The sequence below is a fragment of the Canis lupus genome, chromosome 10 (genome assembly GCF_003254725.2).
Source record: "Canis lupus dingo isolate Sandy chromosome 10, ASM325472v2, whole genome shotgun sequence".
Lineage (NCBI taxonomy): Eukaryota > Metazoa > Chordata > Mammalia > Carnivora > Canidae > Canis > Canis lupus.
Window position 1 is genome coordinate 36,635,057 of NC_064252.1, and position 19,601 is coordinate 36,654,657.

General features: G+C 38.6%; 1 long non-coding RNA gene and 1 pseudogene across 1 annotated transcript in view; one reads left to right on the forward strand and one right to left on the reverse strand.

The window, feature by feature from the left end:
• Positions 1-4,274: 4,274 nt before the first annotated feature.
• Positions 4,275-9,963, reverse strand: LOC112675234 (casein kinase II subunit alpha-like; annotated as a pseudogene).
• Positions 9,964-10,346: 383 nt separating this feature from the next.
• Positions 10,347-19,601, forward strand: part of LOC112669599 (uncharacterized) — a 30,488-nt gene continuing 21,233 nt past the window's right edge. The window contains exon 1 of the long non-coding RNA XR_003142376.3: positions 10,347-10,631. This is a non-coding gene — a long non-coding RNA (uncharacterized LOC112669599). The remainder of the gene's footprint in view (positions 10,632-19,601) is intronic.

The following is a 19,601-nucleotide window of genomic DNA, read 5'->3' on the forward strand; positions in this document are numbered from 1 at the left end:
GATTAGTGGGATTTGAGATGGGGTAACAAAAACTGAAGCAGAGAGAGAAAAATAACTAGAAAAAATCAATGGGACATGGTCTAACATATTTGTGACTGGAGTGCCAGAAAGAAAGGAGAGAGAAGTTGAGGTAGAAAAAAATATTTACAGAAACAATGATTGAGAAGAGTCCAGATTTAATGAAAAACATAAACCTGTAAGTTTAAAAGCAGGAAAACACAAACAAACCACAATATTTTGGACTGATGTAAACAGACAAAAGGAAATCTTAAAAGCAGTCAGAAAAAAAAACCACATTTGCCATATTTGATACAGGGGAACAATAATAAAAATAACTGCTAAACATTCATCAGAAACAGAACAATCAGAAGGACAGTAGAATGACTCCTTTTAAATAGCAATATTAACCTTGAATTCTCTATTTTGCAAAAATGACCTATAAAACTGAAGGAAAAATAAGAACATCTCAGATACATAAAGGCTGAAATCATTTGTCTTTGGGAAACCCACTACAAGAAATCCAAAAAGAAGTTCGCTAAAGCTAAGGCAAATTGCAGCAAATTGAAACTTGTGTCTACAGAAGGAAGCAAAGAGCACTAGAAATGATAACTATGTAAGCAAATACAAAATAGTCCTTTTCCTTATTTCTGTCCTTTTTTTAAATTATTATTTCTAGCTGTCTTAAAGGAAAGCTGTTTAAAGCAAATATTAGACACTCTATTCTGGAGTTTATAATGTAGGTAGACATGAAACTCCTATATGAGAGGTAAATGAAAGTGCACTGCTGTAAGATTTTTAAATTACAGCAATAATATGAATTAAAGGTGAATTGAAATAAATATGCATGCTATAATCTCTAAAACAATCTATAAATATGAAGCAAAAAGTGTAGCTTAAAGGTCAACAGATGTCATAAAGTGAAATATTAAAAATTGTTTCAGTGGTGCCTGGATGACTCCCTCAGTTCAATGGCCAGCTCCTTGTTGGGCGCTCTGCGGCAACACAATCAGGGTCCGGAGGGTAAGGGGATGAGGAAAATAAAAGAAAAGTAAAGAGATGGGGACAGGAGGGACACAGTGGATGATGTCCAAGCAGTGTCAGCTTTATTCAAGGTTCTACAGCATTATATAGCATAAGCAAAACAAAGATAAGGAAGTGTCCATACTTAGCATATTTGTGAATCCCTCCAAGCTTTCCCTTTATCAGCATGCAAGACAGACCCACAGGCGCCAGAAGATTTAGGGTTCTGGTTAATATATAAGCTTGTTGCTCCAGGTGTATATACCTCGAAGGAACATTATATATGGTTAACAGACCAGCAAGGACAGCACAGACCCTTATTTAAGTTTATGACCAGGCCAGAATAAATTGTATCTATTGCATTATGTGGGTGATCACATAAAAGCAAATTCTGAAAACCATTGCTCAAGCCCTTTCTCAAGTGTCAGGCTCCCTAGCCTTTTGAGTGAATGAGGGATGCAAGTCCGAGTTGGTTTGGTTTAGTAACTCTAGCTAGTCCGTGGCCGTCCACAGCTCTTGATTTTGGCTCAGGTAATGATCTTGAGGTCCTGGGATCAATCCCTGTGTGAGGCTCCATGGTCAGTGGGGAGTTTGCTTGAGGATTCTCTCTCTCTCTCTGCCTCTGCCCCTCTCTCTGCTTTCTCTCTCTCTCTCTCTCTCTCTAAAAAATAAAGAAATCTTTAAAAAGTTTGCCAAAAGTAGGCAGAGAAAAGAGAAAACAATAAATATAAAGCAAATTAAAAAGAAAAATGGTAGACTTAAAACATATAAAGGCATATAAATATCACAGTGAATAAAAATGGACTAAATACACTATTTTAAAAGCAGTGATTATCAGACTGGATAAAAAAGTGAGACAAATGCTATTTGAAAATATATATACTTTAAATAAAAAGACACAGATTGTTAGGAGTGAAAGGATAGAAAAAATACCATGCAAAAACCAACCATAAAAGTTTTAGACTGATTTTTCTATAAGACAAATTAAAATTCAAAACAAGAAAAATTTCCAGAGATAGATACTTCATTATTATAAAGAATCAAATAGTAAAAAAAGTAAAAAATTCCTAAATGTGTAAGCACTTAATAACATATGCAAACAGGCATGAAGAAAGCATTGTTAGGTCTAAGAAGAGAAATAGACAAATTCAAATACACAGTGGAAGAATTTTTTGTACCCTGTTCTCTGTAATGAGTGTAACATGTAGACAACAAATTCAGTAAAGAATCTGAGAATCTGAACTACCTACCACCTTGACCTAACTGAAAATTATCCAACACTATATTTTTTCTAGTTTACGAAGATACATTATTATGCTAGGACATAAAGCACAACTAGATAAATTTAAAAGGATTGAGATCATATAGGACTTGTTCTCTGCTCATAGCAAAATTAAAATAAACACAGTAGCAAAAAGATACCTGGAAAATTACAAATACTTGATAGTCAAGTAACATGCCTTTAAGTAATCTATGGTCCAAGGAAGAAATCACAAGAGAAATTAGGAACATATTTTGTATTGAAAATTAAAACTCAACCATATCAAAACTTGAAATTTATATTTTTAAATGATTAAAACAGAAAGAAAATGTTTAAAATAAAAGATCTTAATCTAGGAGAAGAGCAAATTAAATTCAACATAAGTAGAAGGGAAAAGTAGTAAGGATAAGGGGAGAAACCCCCAGGGGCTTCTCTAGTGGTTCACACAACACTGCCCCTAGTGTCTCTATGATCTGTCTGGGCCACTTTGGTGAGCAGATTCAATCCAATATGGGGAGACCACTAGTCAAGTCTCTGGACACAGTTGGTCATCCATTTCCCCCTTTCATTTTGGACTTTCAAATATAGAAGAAACACTCCCTAAACACCCAGTTTCTTTAGGGGTATACCTTCAACCACAAGATTGTCCTGCCAAGGATCACCTCCTTTAGGCTGGCAAAGTCTAAAACCCTATACCTTTCTGTCTACAGCTAGTCAATTGACTCTTACTAGCATGAGAACCTATAAGCACTGGAACAGACCTGAGGGTGGAGAGGGGTGAATGCCTCCTTAGCAGATGCCCTGGTGCTGAAGGCCTACAGTTTAAGTTTCCTAGCCCCAAATTCTGCAGTCTTGTTAGTACCCCATGGGTTTTGAGACGTTAGTGCTCTAGTCTCAGGCATGGAAGAGTCAACAATAAGATAGTGATTAGTTAAGTTATCCTTCCTAGATCCAGGATATTAATGTTTAATGAATTGATGAATTATAAATAACAATTTAATGTAATAAATCAATGTAATTATACATTAACATAATAAATTAATGAATCTAATGTTAAATAGGTTGAGCATAAGAACGGTTTTAAGGGACCCTTAAAGAAGGACGTAAAATGTAGAAGTTTCTGCCAGCATAGGTATTGGGGAAGATACTTGTGAGCTGGAGTCCAAGGCTTTCCGAGTCATATTGTAGATGAAATTTTCATCTTCTCATAAAGCAGTCTTGACTATACTAGTCTAAATGTGGACATTTTACACTTGGGGCCCTCACACATTCACATTCGTACTCTTCTGCATAAGCTCAAGGGATCTCTCAACTAATAAATCAGGCAGGGGAGGGGGAACTTCTGATTTCATACTTAAAAAAAAAAAGACCACTTCAAAGTTAAAAAATACTTTAAAAATCTTTTAGAGTAACCTTTAAGCCAAAACAGCTGTTTTATATTGGCATTCCACTTCCTACCATCTAATCACGGCATACACAGGGTAGAGCTGAGAAATAGTGTGCCAATACAAGGGATACCGATGAGATAGTTTACAAGAACACAGACGTTGTTACTCTATAAGACAAACACCATATGATCTCACTCATATGTGGAATTATAGAAAGTAGATGAACGTCTGTGAGGGAGGGTGGAAAGGAGAGAGGAAAGAAAACCATAAGAGACTCATAATGATAGAGAACAAACTGAGGGTTGATGGAGGGAGGTGGGTAAGGGATGGAATAGATGGGCGATCCGTATTAAGAGGGGCACTTGTTATGATGGGTGCTGGGTGTTCTATATAAGTGATGGATCACTAAATTCTACTCCAGAAACCAATATTGCATTGTACGTTAACTGACTAGAATTTATTTATTTATTTTTAAAAGTTGTTATTCTATAAAACCTTGCCCCAGCCCTCACCCCTCCCCTGGCATTCACCCAGCTGGGAGTTGGGTCTTATTTTTTTTTCATGCTTCTTGAGTGACTTCTTAAGTAATATTTAAAAACCCTCTACATACATGTTTTAAAAGGCTCTTGAGTGGCATGTCAGAGTCCTCTGCATTCACCTTCAATTTCTTGCAAGGTCAGGATATCCAGCTTCCAAAACACTCCATATCAGCCTCAGCCACACCTAGATTCTCTGAGCTACAAAGGTGGGTTGTGAAGTCTTGATTGACTCTCCTTCCTTCCCACCTCAAAAGAAAGACTCCATTAACCCCAAGTGTCTCATTCAAATTCCAATCCAGTGCAAAGGTAATCACATATTGCATTTCTGGCACATCCCTTGCTTTTAGCTTATGCACAATTCAACATGGTAGCTACCACAGCATTCTAGGACATAAACAGGTTGAGACCAGGAAATATCCACCATAAGGGGCCAAAAGGAAGAAAATCATCTTGCCACACAGTCTGAATGGTTTCCCTTTGGTTGAGAAGGAATTTATTTATTTATTTATTTATTTATTTATTTATTTATTTGAAACCAGGTTCTTTTTGTTTTTTATGATAGGCACACAGTGAGAGAGAGAGAGAGAGGCAGAGACACAAGCAGGCTCCATGCACCAGGAGCCCGACGTGGGATTCGATCCCGGGTCTCCAGGATCGCGCCCTGGGCCAAAGGCAGGCGCCAAACCGCTGCGCCACCCAGGGATCCCTGAGAAGGAATTTAAAATGAGGCTTTAGCTTCTTGTAAAGTTTACCATTATATTTACTCAAGCTACCACCTTGATAAAGTTTTTAGAGCTAAGAAGGGTTGTTAAACCAGTAACCTGTAATATAATTCACATTTATAAAGGTAGGGAGGGGAAAGGATCTAAGACTTCAGGCCTTCAAATACGTTGGAAGAATTTCTCCTAGTTCCTACCAGCAGCTCTGTTAATCACATCATGGCAGAAAATACAGAGCTGACTGTTATGATATTGTACTTAGAAAGCTAGGCTTCACTCAGTAAAGTACCTGATAAACTTAGGTTGTTGAATTACAATGGAAAATCCATTGTACACACACAAACACACAAGAACTGGCGACTATTCCATCCTCAATTCCTGGCACTGCTGAGACACAAAGTAAAACAGTGAAGGATACTTAATCCCTAGAGATATTTTGGCTGTGGTGATTTTAAAGGCGCGTTAGCCCTTCCTGGTACTGCGGGTGGAGCCAGAATTGTGTAAATATGGGTGTTGCAGGGGGCCTCCACAAAACAGGACCACAGGCTCTTCAGATGTTGAGTGTGAGACACCCACCTCGTGAAACCTTTATATGGGGATTTTACACCTCTTCTTGGTAATAAAATCAAACCTGTTTTTACACCAAGGAATTCCAACACGGAAATTTCACATATGAAGGACTTTCATGCATAGGGGAAAACTAAAAACTCTCTTCTCACAGCCCTGCCTCCCTGTAGCACAGCAAGGGGCTACCATTTCCCATTCACTGGATGTAGCGGCTCTGCTCCTACCTGTCAGATGCATTTACAGGACCAGGGGGCAGGACTTGCCACTGGATGGCTGTGAGGGAAGGGGAGGATAGGAGGAAAAGAAGGCAAGAAGCTTAAAATGAACTTCAGAGTTGCCACATCTTCTATTAGATCTTAAAGCATTACTAACTTGAAGCCTACATAGACAATGTCTCTTTTGTAATTTGTTTCTTTTGTAAAAAGAATTATGCTATGCCCAGTAACAATTCAAAATAGCTAAATCAGACAAAACTGAAAAAGATTTTGCCTTCCCCCCTCTTACCAGCTGTATATATGGGAGATGAAAGTGGATAGGACCAAGGCAAGGAGCCTGAGAGGGAAGGTATTAAATTTTTTAAGTAAATTGAAACTGAAATTATAAGTGAGTTGGATTTAGCGAATGGATCAATAAGACATGATTCCTACTACTGAACAGAAGTTTTCAGGTCCTGTCTACTCTTTGGGTAGATTTTTGACAGCTTGGTGAAATGAATGAAGGTTTATTCCCGATAGATTCATCAGGACAACCCCACCAAAGCACCTTTGGAGGACAGTGATAGTAAGTGGCTAGCAGTACACTGCTCTTGCTGGTTGGGTCCTTCCTTCCTCCTTTCTTCCCATCTCTCTTGAAGATGCTGCATTTTTGTAGTTTCCAGAGAAGAGCATGAGAAACAAACCACCCTAAATATGGGATGATGGGGGCACAATGGTGAATGTGGGAAGTAATCTCCACCCAAATGCAGTCATGGAAACTGAGGCTGATTTATCTTTGTCCTTTAGTGATGAGGAATTGAATTTAAAAGGAAGAAAAAAAATTTGTCTATGAAGTATTCAAATGGTAGGTCATTTTTCAGAGGATCCTTGAGTTATAAAAAGTTTGAGTTAAGAAAAAAATAAGCCTTTGTAATTTTTAAAAATGATCTGAACTACTATAAGTCCACAAGCAATGGCTCAGACTTGGTGCTTTTTTTAAACCCTAAATCATAAAACAATGTACTAGTTTTTCTTTATTGGGAGCATTAAATCAATTTGGATTAAAATTTTAAATTATTTTAATTTGTTTAATGAATTAATTTTGTGACATTTTAATCTTCATCAAAAGTCTTTAGATTTCAACTTTTTAAACCAGATTTTAAAATGTGTCTTTTTACCAATAAAATTAATGAATATTCTTTTTCTCTGCCAATGGCCTTTCTGCAGCAATTAATTATTGGCCTATTGTTAATTTTATACATCTTTATAAAAATTTTTTTTAAAGATTTTATTTATTTATTCATGAGAGACACACAGAGGGAGAGAGGCATAGACAACAGGCAGAGGGAGAAGCAAGCTCCATGCAGGGAGCCCGATGTGGGACTTGATCCTGGGACTCCAGGATCACACCCTGGGCTAAAGGCGGCGCTAAACCGCTGAGCCACCCAGGCTGTCCCTAAATTTTTTTTATATGTATATTTTTTTATTGGAGTTTGATTTGCCAACATACAGTATAATACCCAGTGCTCATCCCATCATGTGCCACCTCAGTGCCCATCACCCAGTCACCCCATCCCCCCACCCACTTCCCCTTCCACCATCTCTTGATTGTTTCCCAGAGTTAGGAGTCTCTCACGTTTTGTCACCCTCTCTAATTTTTCCCACTCATTTTTTATCCTTTCCCCTATAAGGTGCTTTTGAAGTATTTCATCCCTCCCTACAAGGCAAAAGCTGCATGGAGAAAGAATGGGCTCTCTACCTCTGTTTAGGGATCAGGAGCTAGAGGGCGCCATTCCTGCCGGGCATGAGTGCCAGGAGTAGGCATTCCAGGGGGATTGGCAGCCATAGTCACTGGTGAGCACACTAGAGGCCCGAGGGGGTGAAGCAGCTGGCACTAAAGAAATCCATGATGTCACATTGGCACTGCTGACAGATGTACTGCACCCATCCATTGTAGACGAGCCCATTCATATGCTAGATGAGCCCATTCAAGCCTGGTCCTTCACAACAGCATGGAGATAGGAGTGATCTATGGCCTGTCTTGTGGTAAGCGGTGACTGAAGGCAGATTGCCAAAGCCTGCCCAGAAAATCGAAGACCTCAGGGCTGACAAGCTGCTGGTTTGCATTGTGGTCAAACTGTTCCCATTGCTTACAGGAGCATCTGCCCAGGATATCATTGAAAGGTGGGTCTAATTCCATGTTATATTTGTCAGTGTAGTCATATGACATATATAATCTTCTGACCCCAGAACCTAGGCTATCTTCACTGACTGAATGTAATTTTATGTCAGTGGAAAAATGGCTCCTTCCAGAAGATCATGCTTGCCACATACAACCCAAGCTCTACCTATCCAACCTCTGTAGAATCATACATCTGATAGTCTACAGTAGCTCAAGACCTCTGAAGTATCAGAAAACAGTTTGGATGTTATATTCTTGAGCAGGATGGTAAAACTCAGCCAATCCAGAGTCTGTTAGCCATAGCTTTCTGTGCTCATGACCAGTCATGACATGAAGGAGCTTCACTTCCCATGAAGTATTGTCCTATGCTGTGACAATACTCCGGGGCCTTCAGGATCTCATACACGTAAACCAAGTATCATTGTCTGTTAACAGTGGTACAATTGCTTGAAGTCTGTGTTATTCATGTGTTCAAAAACTGAAGTGGGCTTCGTGATACAGAATCTTTCACAATGCCTGCCAGTGAGGTGATGTTGGGATCGCCTCATAAATTCTTCAAAATTTTTATTTCACACTTGATTTTCTTTGTCTTTATTGGGTTGAGAAGTTTAACAACCTTTTCATTATTTGTAATGTCAATGTTGGCATGGGTCCAACGTGTCAGACAGGATGGCCAACAAAGCTGGATTTGACATTTGGATATCTGGCAGCCCCCAGGTTCCAAAGCCTTGGTAGGCAAGACCTGGTTTCACATCTGTTTTCTTCACACTGCAGGGAAAGTGGCAGCATTGCTTCTGGAACCTTAGCTTTGAACCTCAGTTAAGTTAACTTCCTTCTATCCCCAAATCATTCTTTTTACTAGTAGACTTGTTTTTTGTTTTTTGTTGTTTTTTTGCTAAGATTTTATTTATTCACTTGAGAGAGAGAGAGAGAGAGAGAGAGAGAGAGAGAGAGCGCACAAGCTGGGGGAGTGGCAGTCAGAAGGAGAGGGAGAAGCAGTTTCTCCCTGAACTGGGAGCCCAATGTGGGGCTCAAGCCCTGGACCTGGAGATCATGACCTGAGCTGAAGGCAGACACTGAAGCATCTAAACCATTCAGGCACCCCGTGGTAGACCTGTTTTCAGAAAACTAATTCACATATAAGCAAACAAGCAAACAAATAACGTTTGTGAGAATTTATTTTCTCTCTTGTTAAATAATAATACCTGCATATAACCTTGATTTTGACTTCTGGGTTTCAAAGTCTAAAATATTTACTTCTGACTCTTTATTGAAACAGTTGTTTTAAATCCCTAGTGTAATACCTCTTGTAAGATGAGGCATTTTCTGTATATTTGTGAAAAATCACTGCATTTTTGCAGTGTTTGCAGTTAATATGCCTTGCACAATCAAAGTACCTTGAGTAGAAACCATATATATATATATAATTTTTTCCTTCCTCGGTGCAACCTGTTACTTTTTTGAGGGTCCAAATGGTTCATATGCACCAGGAATTGATATTATTAACTTATACTTGAAAGTATAATTAATAATTTTGGCTATGAAAGTACAAATAGTTTTAACAATGACTTCTACCTTGTAAAAGTCAGTGGTGGTTTTTGAGGCTCCTTTTGGACAAAATATCAATCCTTCCTTTGTTCTTTCCTGGAAGCCATTTGTTCCATGACAACTGCTCTTTTTCCCTCCTGCTTTTCTGACAGTATCTCCTCAGGCCTGTTTCTTAATTCTCCACCTTTATTAAATCTTCAAACGTTAAAGTTACTCCAGCCTTAGTCATTAACTCCTTTCCCCCTCCACAATCTCCTTTGTTTTTCTCAATCATTCCCAAAGGCTTCAGCTACTATTTGATAATTCTCAGGTAATTATCTCCTTTCTAGATTCTCCCTTACAGATCCAGACTACCCAGGAGCTTTTCCAGAGTTCCAGATACTTAGTAAGCCCCATGATCAGGAAGACACACACCGATCCTTCAACCTCGCATATCCACACTGAGCTTGTGATTGTTCACTTCCCAAACGGACTTCCTTCCTCATTCTTGTCTCAGTGGAAGGTCTCCTTAGACACTCGGTTGTGCAAATCACATACTTGGGCATTGCTCCCTCAGCCAGTCAAGGCCCATCACCTATAGCTCAAATCAGGTGTACCATTTCCACTGATGGTTATCTATGACCATGAAGTATGGTGACCAGTTGTCCTGGTGTACCCAGGACAGAGGAGGGTCCCAACACTTGGGCCTCTCAGCCTTAAAATCAGATGGTCTTGGGAGACTGGTCCCTATTTCCTTGAGATAGAGGGGTTTCTGGGGATGTAGTACTCTCAGTTGTGAAATTGGGAAAATCTAAGACAAACTGGGGTAAGTTGTTCACCTTAGTTTTTGGACTAAGTAGTTTAAGTTCTTGAATACCCCCCCCCTTTCCTTTGTTCTCCCAGTTCCGTTCTATGACTGTGTCATCCTGCTTGCTACCTCAGGGCCTTTATTTGTGCTCTTTTTGTTGCTCTTCTTTTTCCTGTAGATTGATTATCTCTTCCCAACCATCAGATTTGAGCTAAATATTATTTCCTCAGAGAAATTTCCCTGATATCCTAGACTAAGGCAGATGTCCTTGTGGTATTCTTTCTAATTATTTGTGCACTTTTTAGAATAGTAATTAAGTTATTCAATGTGTGTGTCTCTCTGGCGGAGAACACTTGGAGAGGGGGCAACATGCACATGTGCTTCTTCAATCTGATACCCAGCGCTTGGCACAGTGCCTGCCACAAAGTAAGTATGCATGAGTTATATGTTGAATGAATGTCTTCTTTTACCATCCTATGATTATAATGTCTATTTCCACAGTCACAGTAGTTCCACAGCAAAATGCTCAGGTAGCCCTATTTTCTGTAACTTATATATTTAATCAAATCATGTTGCAAATTCCTAGAATAATTGACCCCTCCCTTTGTTTGCATTACAATTCCCTTTCAGCCAATTAAACTGACTGAATGACACAATCCTCCTTTCCAAAGGTTAAATTCTAGGGAAAATGATGGGCACAACCATGTAACCATATGAGCTAGTATCCATTAAGTAGCCTCTATTTGTATCCTGTGTATATTTCAAGAAGTCTGAATAATAGACCCACTCTATCACATATCACCAAATGAGTAATTTTATAAAGATACCATGGACTCATGAAGAAGAGGAATCACCCTGCAAGCCTCATAATGGGAACTGAAGGAACTACTCCAAGGGATGGCTCTTGATGTCATTTTTCCACCTCTTTTACCTCTCACTGTGGCCTCCAAAATGGGTCTGTCTTGCTCCAGGATAATTCAGGCCCTTCTTATGCTCTGCATACCTCCCACAACAAAGCAAAACCCCAACCCAGGCCTATAAGTCAGTTTCCTGTGCCTTAAGCACAACCTTCAGAGGTCTTGTTTCATTTCCTTTCCACATCCCTTCTTTTCAGGAAACTATATTTTTCCATCCATAATACATAAGCCCATAAGGAGTCTTAAGGCAGTAATTATATAATTAGAAAAGACAATAAGTATCTATCAAGGAAAGACAGATGAAAACTTGGGTTATTATTATTATTATTATTATTATTATTGGAAAAAAAAACCAACAAGAGAAATTATACTAAAGTTTTGGTCAATAGGGGGCTAGTAACAATTCTCTCCCAAGGAGGCTGTCCCCTCATAAGCACAGAGTGCTTTACCACATGCTGCTCAACTGAACCCAGGCATAAGCCTGTGCAATGGGGCAGACACAGAGAGGTGGTTCTGTGGATGAATCCAGACTTTTTGTCATCAGTTGTGCCTCAGAGGTCTCAGCTGGAAAGAACTGGCTGCAGGTTCTCTGGACCCCACTGAGTTAATGGGGCAAAGAGAGGCAGAGGAGCCACCAAACATGCAAAAACTACAAAAATATGAGCAGAGCACAAGTCAGTATAGCACCTTCCAGGAAAGTCCCGCGCACAGAGAAACACACTGTCATGGGTCAACTGACATCACAATGCCACAGATTCTACTCTAGGTATCTTTGCTGCTTTCTCTGTTGACTAAAACTAGCCAGTCTTGGAAGAATCCTAGAGCCCAACACTATCAGGGATGGAAGAGAACCGACAAATCATCTGGCTCCTCTCCTTCATTCATTAAATAATAATAAAACTCAAGCTTAGAGGGATTTGTGCCACTTGCTAAAAGGAAAGTCACTCAGTTACTTGAATATAATGAAAACAACAGTCCTTCCGGTTGCCAGCTAATTGAGATCCAATCTTCAATGCTCCTCAATAAGAAATTTCCCCTAACATATATGGATTTGTAGTCTAGAAAATCAACATGATCCATGGTGTCTGTTTTTTAAAACAAAAATCAGAGCAAAATGAGTTTTAAAATGAAGAGTTGATTAAAAATAGACTTAGCGGAAATAGCTGTAGTCATTACTCTGCTGTGAATGGCTTGGAAACTTAAAGTGATTTTTAATCATTTATTTCTTTCCCAAAAGTTTAATGTCCATCTTTAAATAAACAGCAGGATTTAATCAGTGGAGTTGGATGAGCAATTTCTCTCCTGAGAATTAGCACAGTATTGAAACTCATTGAGTTTCATAGTTTCCAAACACAGCCTGTTTCAGTGGCCCTTGTATTTCTAGATATTCCTCTAAGTAATTGTGGATAGCCATATGTTGGTCACAAGTCAGACTACTAAAGTCAGAAGTGAAATATATTGACATCCCATTAAAAGTATAGGGGAGCATATTGACCCCAGGAGATATGATATCACAGAACTCTGATCTTTTTACACAGCTGGTCTCCTGAAACTGTTTCATATGGGGCAGCCATTCAGGAGCCCACTGGGAGGTGAGCAACAAATCAAATTCATTTAGCATGGGAAGACAGTTTATATTAAGCACCCATTTTATGCAGGAATAGCTTTTCTTTCTTAAAGACTTCAAGGCTTTTTTAACAGTTCCAATCCTTATCATTGTCTCTCTCAACACTATGCAGGGCACAGAGCAAGGCCGTAATACATATGAACTATTTGATCAGAGACACAACTTAGTGTGTTTTAGACTTTACATACCTTCTCTTGTTCCATCTTTATATTAGTCCTGAGGTAGAACAGAAAAGGTGTTGTCATCACCATGTTATAAATGAAGATGTGCATGTAGAGAGATTGGGCATCTATGCTGAGGTTCAGAGATGCATGCATGCAGGGGTCCTAATCTCTCTGTATTATTGTCACAATATCAGTTAAAGGGAAATGGTAGGGGTCTCACTTTCTATTAATTGTGTGGGTGATTAGTGGGTAAAATGGTTAGCAGAAACTGAGAAAAGTGTCTATACTGCTTCATACTTCCTTTCTCAGAGACAAGAGTGTCTGCAGACTGCGGTGTCACCAGTGATGCTGGGCCATGTATCTCCTTGCCATTCTAGAAGCATCTATGCTAGCTTGGCTCAGAAGCCTTGGTGTCAGGGTTCTAGGTTCCCAGGTATCATATCAGGAAATGAAGACAGATATTCCAAACAAACAACTGGACTTCACGTCTCTAAAGATTTCTTTAGTTTCAACATCTTATGGCCTCCATACTTTTTTTCCTTCACACATGGCCTCAGACACCTGGATGTCACCTGCTTGTCTCCAGGGCTAAGAACAAGGTCTTTTGGCTTCAAGGTCAGTGCTATTTCAAAATACTTCAATTGGAATCCCTGGGTGGCCAAGCGGTTTGGCGCCTGCCTTTGGCCCAGGGCGCGATCCTGGAAACCTGGGATCGAATCCCACATCGGGCTCCCGGTGCATGGAGCCTGCTTCTCCCTCTGCCTATGTCTCTGCCTCTCTCTCTCTCTCTCTGTGACTATCATAAATAAATAAAAATTAAAAAAAAAACAAAAAAACAAAATCCTTCAATTAGTGTGCTGGAGTATAGTTTAGTAATTGAGTTTGAACCTAGATTTGAAGCACGCTCTGCCACTTACCAGTTGTGTGAATAGAGGCACGTTACTTATCTTCTCTAAAGCTTCCATTTTTTCATACTTAAAATATGAAATGAAGGTTGTTGAGAAAATTAAATGAAAAATGTGAAATATGTTGTGCACATACAGAAAATTTATAAGTGGTAGCCATGATGGCTATTAATGCAATTGTTAATATTGCTATTCCTGACTTATGTTCAGCAGAAGAGGGAGCACATGCCTAAAATTCCCTGAAAACTTGCTGAACATAAATTTGATGGAAAGTTTGAAGTTCGCCCTCTTTAACAGAGTTGGACAAAAATCAATTAATCAACACTGTTCTCCCTCAGCCCCAATCAGTGCTGCCACAAGGGTGAAATAAGTTATAGGTGGAACTCAAGAGACAGAAAGAGAGAGAGAGACCCTAAAACCCAGTATAGCGTCTGGCACAGCCCAGCCCACCCCTCCAAATCAAATCTGCACACTTTTCCATCTTGTGTGTGTGGAGGCTGACTTCTTTGCATTGTATTAACCTAGCTTCCTTACTCACTGCAAACAAGTGAATGATGAGACAGCACCCATATCAGGCCCTGATAGGGAAAACTCAGGAAGATGACATCAGTAGGACCAGTATGGATGCTCATTTTCCATCCTTTCTTGAGCAATACTCGGAAGTCTAACAGGGTTGGATGTTGTAATAAAACCTTGGGTTGTGGCATTTTTAGCTGCATGATTAGGGAAGCACAGATCTGTTCAGATGCACAATGTGCCGAACACTTTGACTCTGGTGTTTGCCTTTCAGCTGAGTGTTTGCATGTGTTAGAGGAGCACCAGCTTTGGGAGCCCAAGCCATGAGGTTATCCAGGAAATGTGGCCTTAAGCACTGGGCTCTAGCAGCTTTCCATGGAACTAGAAGGTGATCTGCTATATTGCTTAGAGATCAGTCTGCATGGATCACTCTTGGACAAATTACCTTTACCTTTTACTTGTCAATTTTTGGTTGTGTTTGTACCAGTGAGAGACTGCAGAGGGGACAGACAGAGAGGAGGGGGCATATTGTCCCACCTCTCTGGGGCATTTTGAGTCTGGCCATGGCCTGCCTTCTTGCACTCAGCTCTCCCATGGCGACAACCTGTGGCATCTCAGCCCTTTCTCTTGCCCCTTAGGACCTACAGCTGTTGAGAGTTCTGGTGACTTTCACCACCTTCTTCTTAGGCTCCTCTGAACCCACATTGTAGGCACTGATCCTGACACTGAACTTCTTGTATTTGCTCATGGGAGTGACCATCTGTTTCCTGCTACAACCTTTCCTGGCACACCATGGAAAAATGTCTTATTTATTTTAGATGTGAACATTGCTCGTTTTAGTCACTTGGATGGATCTCTCACATATGGGTCTCTCTAAACCATCACAATTTCTCAATATTTTCAAATGCATCTTTTACTCTAAAGAGAAAAATATAAGAAGGAAGGTGAACTTATGTTACAAAGACAAATGACTAAAAATGCTTTCCTTTGTCCTATTTCACTATCTTACAAGTGATTGAAAAAAACAAGTGTTATTGGAATTCCATAGCTTGCTGTGTAATCAAAGCAAATGTAGAAATAGGAAAGTTCCGTTATTAGAGAAAAATTTCTCAAATGGTTCTGCTGCTCAAAATGACTCATTTAGACATGTCACAGTTCTTTGTTTTTGTACCACACTCTAAGCAAGTACAAATAAAAATAGCCAAGGAGGAAGCTTACGTATAAGCTCTGGTACTAGGGTTTTTCCATGGGAAATTGATTTATTCTTCACAAGTCTATAAATTCAATTTATCCCCATGACTTCCTGTATTGATACAAATGTCATGGATCCAGGGAAAGCTTAAGCAGAGATGTCTGGAAAACATTTCCCATTTTTCTTTCTCAATTAGATGACCTAAAATTGCATTACAGACTACTCTGCTCTGAAAGACCATAAATATATCTAATACCCACTGTCTGGAGAAATATAAAATTGTGCAGGCATCTGCCCTCTCGACCCTGGCTTGTAATTTTCTCACGTCTTCCAGTGAAGCCAGTTTTCCTCATAGTCGTTGTTAGCAAAGAGCTGAAGAGACTGCCCCTGGCTGCCTATTTTTATTTTACATTGCTGAAGAAGTGGTTGATTTTCTTATGTACACTCATATATAAATAATAAAGTTTTAACTTGGTTCACCAAGCTTATGATAACTGGGTTTTAAAGCTGATTTTGGAAAAATCATTTATCACTCATTCATTCAATTCATTGTTAGGAACTTTCTGTGAACATACTAGCCCTTCTTAACATGACTGCAGAGGAAATTAAAGAAGACAAAGTAAAAATGTATAATTCATCTCTGAACATTTGAGAATGTGCCAAATACTGTGGTTTGTGCTGTGTTGGGAAATGAGTGACACAAAAAGAATTAAAAGCTGTATCTCCATCTGGAGGGGTGTGGTATCCTATTGGTGAATGAAGGGGTAGAATCAATAAAATGCTACTAATCAAAATTCTGGCTTTATTCCAGTGAACACATGAAAAATTTTTCAGTGAACTTGTTATTTAAAATTTTGTTACTTTTCCACTGTCAGTTGGAACAATTGCTTATTCAGCACCCTGGACAGAAGGCTAGTTTTAGTCCGTATTTTTATGTGTTGGTCATCTTCAGCCTGTCAGAAGACTCTAGCTGGCCTAACAGAAGCTTGTTCCCAGTAGAACTGCTAGCACATTTTGATGAGTACATCACCTCTCATTGGTGTTTACTGGGGGGAGTAGTCTACAAGGGTCTTTGAAAGTAGACAGGAGAACACACATCTAAGAGCACAGGTTCTAGAAACAGATATCCTGAGTGTAAAAGCTGCTTTTGACAAGTGACTTAAATTTTCTGGGATTCAGTTTCTGTGTAGGAAAAGTGTAAATAATAACAGGACCTATGCTAGAGCTTGTAAAGCATTTAATATGACCATGAAAAATAATCACCGAGTATCAGCTATTAACTATTGTTATCAGTACTTTCCGAGGCTGTAGGACCCTAAAGACTGGTCTAGTCTAAACAGGTGACTGGTAAACTGACAAATTACCTGAAAAAGCACATTGGTGCTATTAATTTTTTCATTTTATATACATTGAAATATTTCTAGAAAGTACTTTGAATACTTAGTCTTATTTAAGATAAAAATATACTTATCTTTGTATAATGAAAAAGAAAATTATAATATTCTGCTCAGTGAGTCAGTACAGAGAAAAAAACTAGAGAGACAGTAATCTAGAACGGGAGCCTCTAAAGAAATGCTCATGGGACCTGACATAAAGTGGCTTAGGCAGGGGGGTGATGAGGGCTCTAGTCATGCCCTATAACATGATGTCCATGAGGGAATGACAAATAAAAATTGAGAAAAATCAATACTGTCCCTTAGTAGTTACTCCTAAAATACATTATTTTCAGTGAACTCTTATTTGATTAAAGATTAATAATTTTAACTCTATTTTTTAAAAAAAAATCTTATTTATTTTTTTTGGGAGAGAGAGAACACAAGCAGAAGGAGAAGCAGACTCTCCACTGAGCAGGGAGCCTGAAGTGGGGCTCAATCCCAGGACCCTGGGATCATGACCTGAGCTGAAGGCAGATGCTTAACTAACTTCACCTGAGCTGAAGGCAGACGCCCCTAACTAGATATTTTCAATAAAATAAAATGCCAATGCTTCCCATTCATTCATCCAAAAAATGTACTAAGAACATACATGAGGCACAGTGGATGCAAAAATTAATAAACTGTGTCTTCCATGACCTTGCAATGCAGGAAGGAGAGACATCACATGGATATGTAGGTCAAAGGTTGGTCTCCAGTGAGGAGCTTTAGAGGAATGTGCAATATATTAATGTATAACTAGAAAATAAAAATAATTTAAATAAATTATGTAAATTACTCAAAATATGTTTTGACACTGGTATTTTCATTTGGTTCATATGTCCAGCTGTTGCATGTTATGGGATTTATAACACATCCTCTGTGCTATGTATCGATGTATTATACCATGTATGCTTGTAATATGTATGTGCCTAATAAACCATTTTTGTGCCTTCTGTTGCCTACCTTTGGCTGAATTAACCTTCACAACATGGATGAGGCTTAGAGTAGCTTCCTGCAAGAAAGCTGCAGCCTGAGGATAGTACCAAAACTTCCAGGAAAGCTGCAAAAGGAAAGAGAGAGTGGTAACACCACCCCACCCCTATTCCTAGTGGAATATTTCATCAGCCTCAATATAGATAAAAACTGTGACAATCTAGAAACTTCTTCAAGAATTAGATTGAAAGGAATTCTAAATAACCAGAAAGACTGTTTGATATGTATATTTATATCCAATATTATTGTCAGTGAATCTCATCCCAAGTGTGTATTCGGTCTTGAGATTTTCATGAATGATAGTAGTGTAGATTTACTATTTATAAATATACTACGTTGATAATGTGTGTTCCAAATTTCTTAATGATAGAGGCATGTGATCAACAGTTTGGAGACTTCTGGATTTATGTGTTATAATTCCAGGAGAGCAGCAAGGGGACATAGGCTTTATTTTCAATATTCTTTTAATCTGCCTTTTCTAAAAAATATTTTCACCATTTTATTTTATGTTAGTTTATTTTTAATTCAAGTATAGTTGACATACAATGTTATAGTAGTTTCATATGTACTATATAGTGATTTGACAATTCTATACATTACTTGGTGCTCACCGTGATGAGAATTGACACCATCTGACACCATACAGCAATATTATAGTATTATTGACCATCTTCCCTATGCTGTACTTTTCATTCCCATGACTTATCAGTTTTGTAACTGAATGTTTGTATTTCTTAATCTCCTTCACCTGTTTTGCCCATCCCTCCATCCTCTGAAGAGATATTATTCTAAAGAACGCATCCAGATGGCAAACAGACACATGAAAATATGCTCAACATCACTTATCATCAGGGAAATGCAAATAAAAACCACAGTGAGATAGCACTTCACACCCATTGGAATGGCTAGTATAAAAAAGAGGAAATAACAAGTGTTGGCAAGGATGTGGAGTAAAGGAAACCCTTGTTCACTGTTGGTAGGAATCAAACTGATGCAGCCACTATGGAAAGCAGTATGGAAGATCCTCAAAATATTAAAAATAACTATTATATGATCCAACAATTCCACTTCTGGGTATGGATCCAAGGAAAATGAAAACACTAATTCTAAAATATATGTGCACCCCTATGTTTATTGCAGCATTATTTACAATAGCCAAGATCTGGAAGCATCCTAGTGGTCTATCAATGGATGAATGGATAAAGAAGATGGTGCATATATCTATATTAATAATATATATTATGTACGTAGGCAATATGTTATATATAATGGAATATTACTCAGTCTTCATTAGGTAGTTTTAAACAGCTTTACCCTCCTTATATACCTCATTCCATTTGTACACTGAGAGGTTTTCTTTGTGGTAGATGTGGAAGGACTATTCCAAAGCATCCCATCCAGGTGTGGAGATGCATTTTACTTCTTAGAGATGATACATTACTATTAATTGTGGTGTATTGCTCATTGTACAGTTGACACTGCTATTGTCAAAAGATTTAAAAAGTACTGCCCTTGAAAAATAGAAGTTTTCAGATTTTATATTCTATTTTTTGTATTTAGACCTTACTGTTAATGTAGAAATGTACTGTAATGTACTGTTAATGTAGAAATTCTAAAGATACTTGGAAAATGCATTTTGAAATTTCTGAATAAAAGTATCTTTTTAA